Below are 8,633 nucleotides of genomic sequence, written 5' to 3'. Positions count from 1 at the left end.
CAGAGACTGAACTGATCATCAGGGAGCCTGCATGGGCCTATGCTACATCCTCTGCATCTATGTTATGATTTTGTAGTTTGGTGTTCTCTGTGGGGAGGAACTCCTAACAGTGGGAGCGGGACTGTCTTTGACTCTTTTGCCTGCTTTTGGAGACTGGGTTGCCTTGTCCAGCCTTAATATGAGGAGATGAGCTTAGTCTTATTGCAACTTTATATGCCACGTTTGGTTGATATCCCTGAGAGGCCTGCCCTTTTCTAAAGTCAAACAGAAGAGGAGTGGATCTGAAGGAGAGGGAAAGTGGGAGGGCAGAGACTGAGAGGAGGGAGAGATGTAATAAATGAGAAAATAAATGTTAAAAAAAAGAAGAAGAAGAAGAAAAGATGGGCAAGGTGGCACACGCCTTTAATCCTAGTACTCAGCCGGCAGAAGTAGGCAGATCCCTGTGAGCTCAAGGCCAGCTTGACCTACAAAGAAAGTTTCAGGACATCTGGTGTTACATAGAAAAAGCCTGTCTTGGAAAACCAAAAAGAAGGAGGAAGAGGAGGAGGAAGAAGAAGAGTAAGTGGAAGAGGAAGGGGAAGGAAGGAAGGAAGGAGAGAGAGAGAGAGAGGGAGAGACCTACCATGTCATGAACTGGAATCACTAAAACCATGAGGGAAACAACCCTTTATGTTGTTGCTGTTGTTGTTGTTGTTGCTGTTGTTTCACAGTAACTTGTATTATTATACACACTAAAAAGAAGGACCTAGGCTTGGGAATACACAAAGGAGGTTGTTTTATGATTTTCTTCATTTTGATTATACTGTTTTCCTGTCTTTGGGAAGGAAGATTTTGACTTCAAAAGGAATAAAATATTTGAGAAGGGATTTTACATCTTTCAATGGTATTCAATCTAAATGGTGTTCTTGGGGGATTCTCTCACCAGTCCAAGTTCCTGGAGAAAGGTTATGGTTATTGAGAAGGGCCAATGCTTCAACAACAGTAATGCTGCCTTTGGGAACGTCCATGAAACTCTTATCAAAGTGATGTCCTATCAGCAGTCTGAACTCCTTCGGTTCTTGTTGTGGTTCAGCATCTTTTACCAGCAAGGAAAACACCAGATCTTTGGAATTGACATATACATCTTTTAGTAATGACAGCTGCTTGTTATCTTTTCTAGAAATTTCTTCTTCAATTTCTGGATGCTGACTCAGCTGCTGCGCTGGTGGCTGTGGTGGAAGCGTGCTTGAGAGCCATGGAGGGTTTCATCTTGCTGTTTGCCCTTTACACTCAGTTCTCCAAGTTAAAGTTCCTGAAGGTGCGGGTCACACAAGCCCCCACCTCCACATCATGATGCCCTCAGCTAACTACGTACCAACCCTTTACTTCTCAGATACTTCCTTATTGTGAAGGAAAATTTACTAAGGACTATTCCCCATTTTTGACACTTCTAGAGCTACCCGCCACTCATTACACCCCAAAGAAGTGAGAAACAAATTGTTATTTTCTTAAGTCCCTGACTAACAAATTGCTAAAGGTTAATAATTTGTGGATGCCTATCTCTATGCATTTGAAAATAGAATGCTAGAAAAAGAAAAGAAAGATCAAAGGTTAAAGGCCCATCTTTTTCCTCAGCATACAGAGTGAGACTAGAAAGTCATAGGTTCTCTAGCCCCAAATTACTCACCTGTGTTACTCACACATGAAAAGAACATAATAGATGATCTCCAACTTCCCCATCTTTATCTGGAAGCCAAAGTCAATGTTTCGTTACAGCCTTCCCTCCCACACATAGGCAAGGCTCCATATGCACCGGTGAATCATGTGGTATTCAGTGAAAACAAAACAGACTATACCGAGAGCAGCCACACAACTTCTACAGTTTGACTAGGACAGGTCCCCTTTATACCTATGTCCCCAGGGTGACTCAGTGTGGTTACTACAAGAACCCCGTTGTATGGTTTCTCTTGGGGAAATATAAAAAAATGAATATCCATTCCCTCAGATAGGACACCATCAACAGAGTGACGAAGTCCAGCTTACTGAATCACCAAGCTCCCTGATGTTATTCACCAGAGTGTAGGTGGGGGCTACTTATAGATTCATAGATGACGTGAAGGCAGCAGTCTCACCAGAAGCCCACCTCTGCCATTATAAGTGATGGGTAACCCATGAAAGCTGCATCCCTGGATCTCCTGGGATACACAAAGTCAGGAAGCTGGAACTCTTCAGAATGTCTTCTCCCAACCACCAGGACTCTTACACAACCTTGAGGAGGGGCCCTGCATAGCTGTAGTTTGCTTTTTTCCCCCCTTCTCACTTCCAGATAGGGCAGCAACAGGACTCTTTCTACAATGACATACCCAAAGTAGAAAATTTGGCCCACAGAGGAGCTCAAAGCAGTGCTAACTTTTAATATCAATGTATTATGACCAAGGAAAGCCAAAAAATAACTTACTCATTTTAAGTGCAAAGTACAATTATACATATGGCATTTAAATTACATGGAGGGTATTTAGGGAAACACTATCTAAGGTTTCTTTTATAAAGGAGGTCACTTTAAAAGGTAGTAAACATAGTGTTAAAGTTCTTTGAAAAATTATAGTTGGAAGCTCACCTTTAAGCAGTACAAAAGCCAGCAAGATGTCTTTCCAGGCATTTCATGTAGAACTCACAGGTAAAGCTGAAACCAATTGTTTTTCCACCCATACAATACAAAACACCAGGCTTGGGAGAATGGCCCCTCTCACCATTGTCAGGAACTAGACTCAATACACCTCCAATAATGAGCTGACAGACCTCAGGCAGATTACTTCACCCTTATGGGCCTCAGTCCCCTCCAACCACTTGGGGAGCTTAAATCGAGCCCCAGTCTGTAGAGCCTCCAGGCATGTCTTAAGAACTTGATGGCAAAGCTTCAGAGGTGTAGTTTCACCCATGGGCACAGACAAGTAACAACAAAAGGTCATACTCCATCAGAGACTTGAGAAGGAGTAAAATTGATGTTTTTAGGTCTAGATAGATGTTTTAACTTGATAAAGATGAGATATGATAGATATTGATTTACATTCAGAATTTTAGACTCACCAAGATAAGAAATATGTTTTCTTCAAGGGTGCCAAATACAAATAGCCAAAACACTGTGAATGTATATTTCCTGATTATTTCATGGTTCTTCTTGCTACACATAGTTTATTTTATACATGTGTGATGATATAAATGTATATGTAAAAACATTAAATAAATATTTTTAAAAAGCAGAAACTCTGAGATGTGATTTTTTTTCCCTTTCAAAGAGCCACAGATAGACCATTGACAACCACTACAAATGATGTTTAGAGTTACAGATCTCGTTAATTTTCCTATTCCTGTGTGCAGGGCAAGGCTTCCCCAAACATAGGCATGGCCCAAATTGGCTCCTGGGAACCCAAACCCTGTACATGTCCTCATCACTTCCCAAGAAAGACAAAGCATTCCAGGCAGCCTGGGCACCTGAGTAAACTCACAGGCCCCAACACCCAAGGCTATATTGTCAACATGGAACAAAAACCTTATTCAAGCCCTCTCCAAATGGTCCTGCCCAGCCAAAAGAGTGACTTTGGGCATGTTCCTCCCCTCTTTAAGCCTCAGTTTCCACTGCTACTTTGCAAAGAGGACCAGAGGGTCAGGCCATAGCACCCCACATAGAGACTTCCTTACTTTCCAAGCACAGGCACATTGCCTGACCCAAGAGGCAAGGGACATGGAGATGAGAGGTCCAGGGATGCTGGGAGGAGAAGTGACTTAGGGACAGCTCCAATCCAGGCACAGTAGGAGAGACTGCCCACATGCCCCATGCATGCCCACAGGGCTCTTACTTGCTACCCCCAACCCTGCAAGGCCTGGCCTGATTTGGAGCTGGTGTGACAAGACAGATGCCTGAGGCAATTCACTGGAGCCAGGATGCACCTCCACCATCCACTGAGAAGATGGCTCAAGCCAAGGACTAAAGACCCTGTGTATCTCAAGCCTTGTAAGTTTCATTTACTTCCTGGGCCTTGCAAGTTTCATTTACTTCTTCAGTGTTAAGAGCCTCTGTTCTTCCTCCAGGAAGGAATATTTCAATTGGATGGAGGTAGAAACGCAACAGCCCACTTTGCCTTTTAGGTATCCTAGTTTAAACAATAACTTGTAAAGGTAAACTAATCATAGTGCACACAGCATCCAGCAACACTTACCACAACTCTCTCTTCTCATAAGATCCTTCTTCCTCCATCTTGAAGCTTCCCTTTCCCTGAGAATCTTCCCTGGACTCCTTTACTTGGTCTTCCACAGGCGGACAGCTAATTATCTGAGAAGCTCTTCATGGACTGAATTCATAGGTTCCTATCATAGTCCGTGGCCCCAAACTTCCAGGGAGTCCCTATCAACCTGTAAGGGACAAGGGACTATAGTCTTGGTAGGTTTATGAGCACTGATGCAGTGTTAGAACAATGCATCCTCCATCCTTGCAGGAGATGACTGTGGCTTAGTCTTACAGCATAGCTTATTCCCTAGAAGCTATGTCTTGGTACAAGCAGCACAGCATCATTAAGGGGAAGATTACTTTAATCAATAAACTGCAAATGATGTAGAAGTACCTAGTGGGAAAAATATATTTGAACTTCTCACAGAACAAACAGAGCCTGGAAGCTGTTATGGTAAACTCTGGTTCCTCTGGAATTTGAAGCTTTTAAGTGGAGTGTGGCTCTTATGCACACCTTATGTGGTCTCATGATAACACCATATCTGTGTCAGCAGGAAGAAGGGAATAAGAGCTTCAGAACTGCCACAAAGGCTCTGGCTGAGGAGATGTGCTGAGCGCCATCCTGTTAGCCTGCTCGATTGCCTCTGCCTTGTTCTTCCAAATGAAGCGAGTCACTGTATGAAAGTTAGACTTTCTCCTTGCTCTTTTAAGTGTGGCCCTTGGAAAAATAGCCTGAGTATGTTCTAGGAATTCTTAGAAACGCAGTCACCTCTATTCAGCCAGCATTAGTTAGAGTCTGCATGCTCAGAAACTTGCTGGACAGTTCTCATGCACCGTTATAGTTGGAGAGTCAGGAGAACGTATAAGCCAGTGCTGGGATACAGCCGTCGCAGAGATCAGGCACAGCAATGAACACCAGCCAACTTCTGAAGCACTTACCTCTTTGTAGATAGAATCAGTATTCACATATGTGTTTTTTGTATTGTTTCTAGATTCTGTGTGGCTTAACGAGAACTAGACCAGGAGAGCCACACTGAGGCAAAACTTTACTCAGGGTCCAAACTGTTCCCCAAGAGAAGGGAATGAAGCCTTCACCAAAAAATGAGTTTGGGGTTTTCTAGGATGCTTTTAGGTGAGAGTGTGATAGGAGAGCATTATGGAAAAAAGGAACTGTCCCAGGCAAAAGGGGTTGTAGTAAGTAAGATTTTACAGGGAGCCTCTGGCCATGAGGATTACAGGAGGCAGTGGTCAAGCTGTTCTGCTGAGACAGGAAGCCATCAGGCTTCTGAGGAGTATAGAATGTTCTTTTTGCATTTCCCAAAGGGCTAGGGTCTCACATAGGTCATCCATCTTGATGCTTTGGTGACTCCATCTTTGACCAAGGATCTAGGCCAGCCCAACACTTTCCTTGTTTAATTCCTAATCACAGCATTATTAATATTCCCCAGGAGACTCAGTAAACAAAGAAATTAAGTCCTGTTTTAACTTACAACTGGCTCTCAGGTCAATACAGCACAATGATCCTGATGGTTCAAGTGTATTCACACATTGGCTTCAAAAGATGGGAGAGAGTGAAAGGCAAAGCTGGTCAGTGTGGGCAATGGAGGTTTCCCCTGTCTGGTGGAACCCTGGAAAGCTGTGTCATTTTTGTTCTCTTGAACTCTTTCATAAGCATATACAGAAACCAAAGCTGGACTCACAGGGGGAGCACAAGGTCAAGATGTCCTTTTCCAGCCTTGTCTGGCTTCATCTCTCCAAGGACACAACTATCATTTAGGGTTCGACCAAACTGACAGGACCATATTCTGAGCACAAAAGTTTCTCTCCTCTTTCCCCAGGATTTGCAGTCTGTCCAGCTACTGATCAGCTATGCCAATGTTTCATGAACTGAAGAATGAAAGGGCTACCTGGGAAAGTGACTTTCTAGAGAAAGGAAAAAAAGATGCACAGGGATGAGTCAACCACCATGCACCAGGCTTAGAGAGAAAGACTTGATTCCATTTCTACTTATTCTCATTCCCTGGAAAGAGATAGTGAAAAGTGGTGCATGGTATTCCGACAAGGAAATGCCAGCTTTTCCTATGACACATAGGAGGCCACATGTATCAGGAAAGGAAAAATATGATTCAATATGGACTCAAGATATCTGTAGCCTTCCCTAAGTGTACAAGTTGTTGGTTGTTTCTAGGCCCTTATTCACAAAAAGCAACATGTAGTCACTACAAACATTTTTGATAAAATGCAATATAAAAAAAGAGGTCGTAAATGTACCTGGTAAAATTGCAGCAGTGGAGTTAGCCAATGAGATACAAGAACCATGAGGGAATGAGATCAAGAAGGTAAGAAGAGGAGAGCATGGAAAAACAGAAGGAAGCAAAAGAAAAGGAGAAAATGACATCTTTGTGGTCACAGACAGATGGGAGAGAGGAGAAAGGCTTTAGCTGCCTAGATATGTAACCTAGGCAGGATGCTTTGCTAACATGGTGTGTAACACTTCAAAGCAACAAAAGAGAAGCTCAGGGCCACTCTGGAAAATGTAAACCTAGTACCCACTTTGTACTTGGAGGTATCTCAAGGTTTCTCCAGCCCACGACAGCCACCTCTGAACCATACTAAAAGTAAAAGTGATCAGTCTGTACCAATAAAAGCAACCAGATTTGGAGTGTCTGAATGCCTCCCCAGCTCAAAGGTTATAAGTGCCTGCCCTACTTCAGGCTCTTATCAAATGTTTGCTTTGAAATTGAAGGAGTAGGAGGGAACTAGAGCTTGGATCTATATTCCCTGGGTTCCTTTATGAATGGTTTTTAAATACCCACCATCTTCTATCATTTCATGAAGGCAGGATTTCTCAGTGACCACTCCATTCAAGCTTTCCAATTTGGGCCCCCATAAAATGATATCTATAACCTCACGAGCCACAGGTATCAAGCAGATGTATACATTTGGGCAGTTTCAGTCTACCAGTACACCCTGAATTCCATAGCTGAAAGTCAATATTACAAAAGCAGTTAGTTCAGGATGTTTTTGTTCTCAGTAAAAATAATTACTGTGAAAACTGCATTGGTGTGATATGTTGTGGTTCACTTGTTTTCCCTGCTTTGTCCATTACCAACTAAAACCCTGTGCCCCTGCACAGCTAGCGGAACCAGCCCAGGGTTTGCTGGGTTGTCCTAATCATCTGGAGATAAATTGATTTTCACTTCAAAGCCATGACTGCTGAGCTTACTTATTTCCTAGAAATTGAAAGAAGAAAATTTAGCCCACTTTAAAGAGAAAAAGAAATGTCATTTCCTGATTTTGCTTGCATTTGAAAACATTTCTTTAGGACATGGGTGTCTACTCTTATACCCCATAATGCTCCACACATCCACTACCGTGTGAAGACAAGATTGTTCACATGAAATAGTTTATTAATGGGTTCATAAATGAGCCATTTTCTTAAAACAAATAAACAAAAAGATTTCTACTGGGTATGGTTGGGTAAGCCTGTGATCCTAACACTCAGGTGGCTAAGACAGGAGAATCATAAGTTTGAGGCCAGCCTAAATTACAAAATATTTGTAATTATTGGGTGTTGTTTTTATTAGTACAGTTATAGAAACAACCCATCCACAAAATAACCTTCAACCCCAATTTTACCCTGTCTCCCAGAAGGGCAGGGATAAAGATAGAGCAGATGACTAGCCCAACTTGAGACACACTTCATGGGATAGAGCCAATTCCTGATATTATTAACAATATTCTGCTATGCTCCCAGCAGGAGTCTATCACAACTCTTCACTGAGAGGCTACACCCAGCATTGGATCAAAGTAGATGCCATACATTAGGTGGCGCTTGGGGAGTCTTATGGAAGAGTTGAGGAAAGGACAAATGGACCCAGATGGAGAGAAACTCCACAAGAAGACCAACAGAGTCAACTAACTAAGGACCACAAGGACTCATGAAGACTGAACCATCAACCAAACAGCATGCATGGACTGGACCTACGCCTTCTACACATACTTAGCTGATAGGCAGTTTGGTCTTCGTGTAGGTCCCCTAGCAATTGGAGCAGGGTAGTTTCTGACATGGACTCTGCTGACTGCTTTGGATCACTTTCCCCTAGCTGGGATGCCTTGTCTGGCCTCGGTGGAAGAAGATGTGCTTAGTCCTGATGCAACTTGATGTGGCAGGGCTGATTGGCAAGGGAGGTCTTCCCTTTTCTGAGGAGAAGGGGACAAGGGAAGGGGGGAAGAGGATGGAAGAGTGAGACTGGAAGGAGAGGAGGCAGGGGCTGCCATAGGGATATAAAGAGAATAAATAAATTTAAATAATATTGAATTGAAAAAAAGAAAATAAAACACCTGTGTAAAAATAAAAATAATGATAAATAATGAAAATAAGTAGATACATAGAAGATAGATACATGGATAAATGATAGATAGATAG

The 8,633-nt window shown here is 42.7% G+C and overlaps 1 pseudogene; it reads right to left on the bottom strand.

The window, feature by feature from the left end:
- Nucleotides 1–788: 788 nt before the first annotated feature.
- LOC127198523 (NADH dehydrogenase [ubiquinone] 1 alpha subcomplex assembly factor 4-like) lies at nucleotides 789–2,918 on the bottom strand (annotated as a pseudogene).
- Between the last annotated feature and the right edge of the window lie 5,715 nt (nucleotides 2,919–8,633).

The sequence above is a fragment of the Acomys russatus genome, chromosome 2 (assembly GCF_903995435.1).
Source record: "Acomys russatus chromosome 2, mAcoRus1.1, whole genome shotgun sequence".
NCBI lineage: Eukaryota > Metazoa > Chordata > Mammalia > Rodentia > Muridae > Acomys > Acomys russatus.
This window is presented reverse-complemented; position numbering and strand designations above follow the sequence as displayed.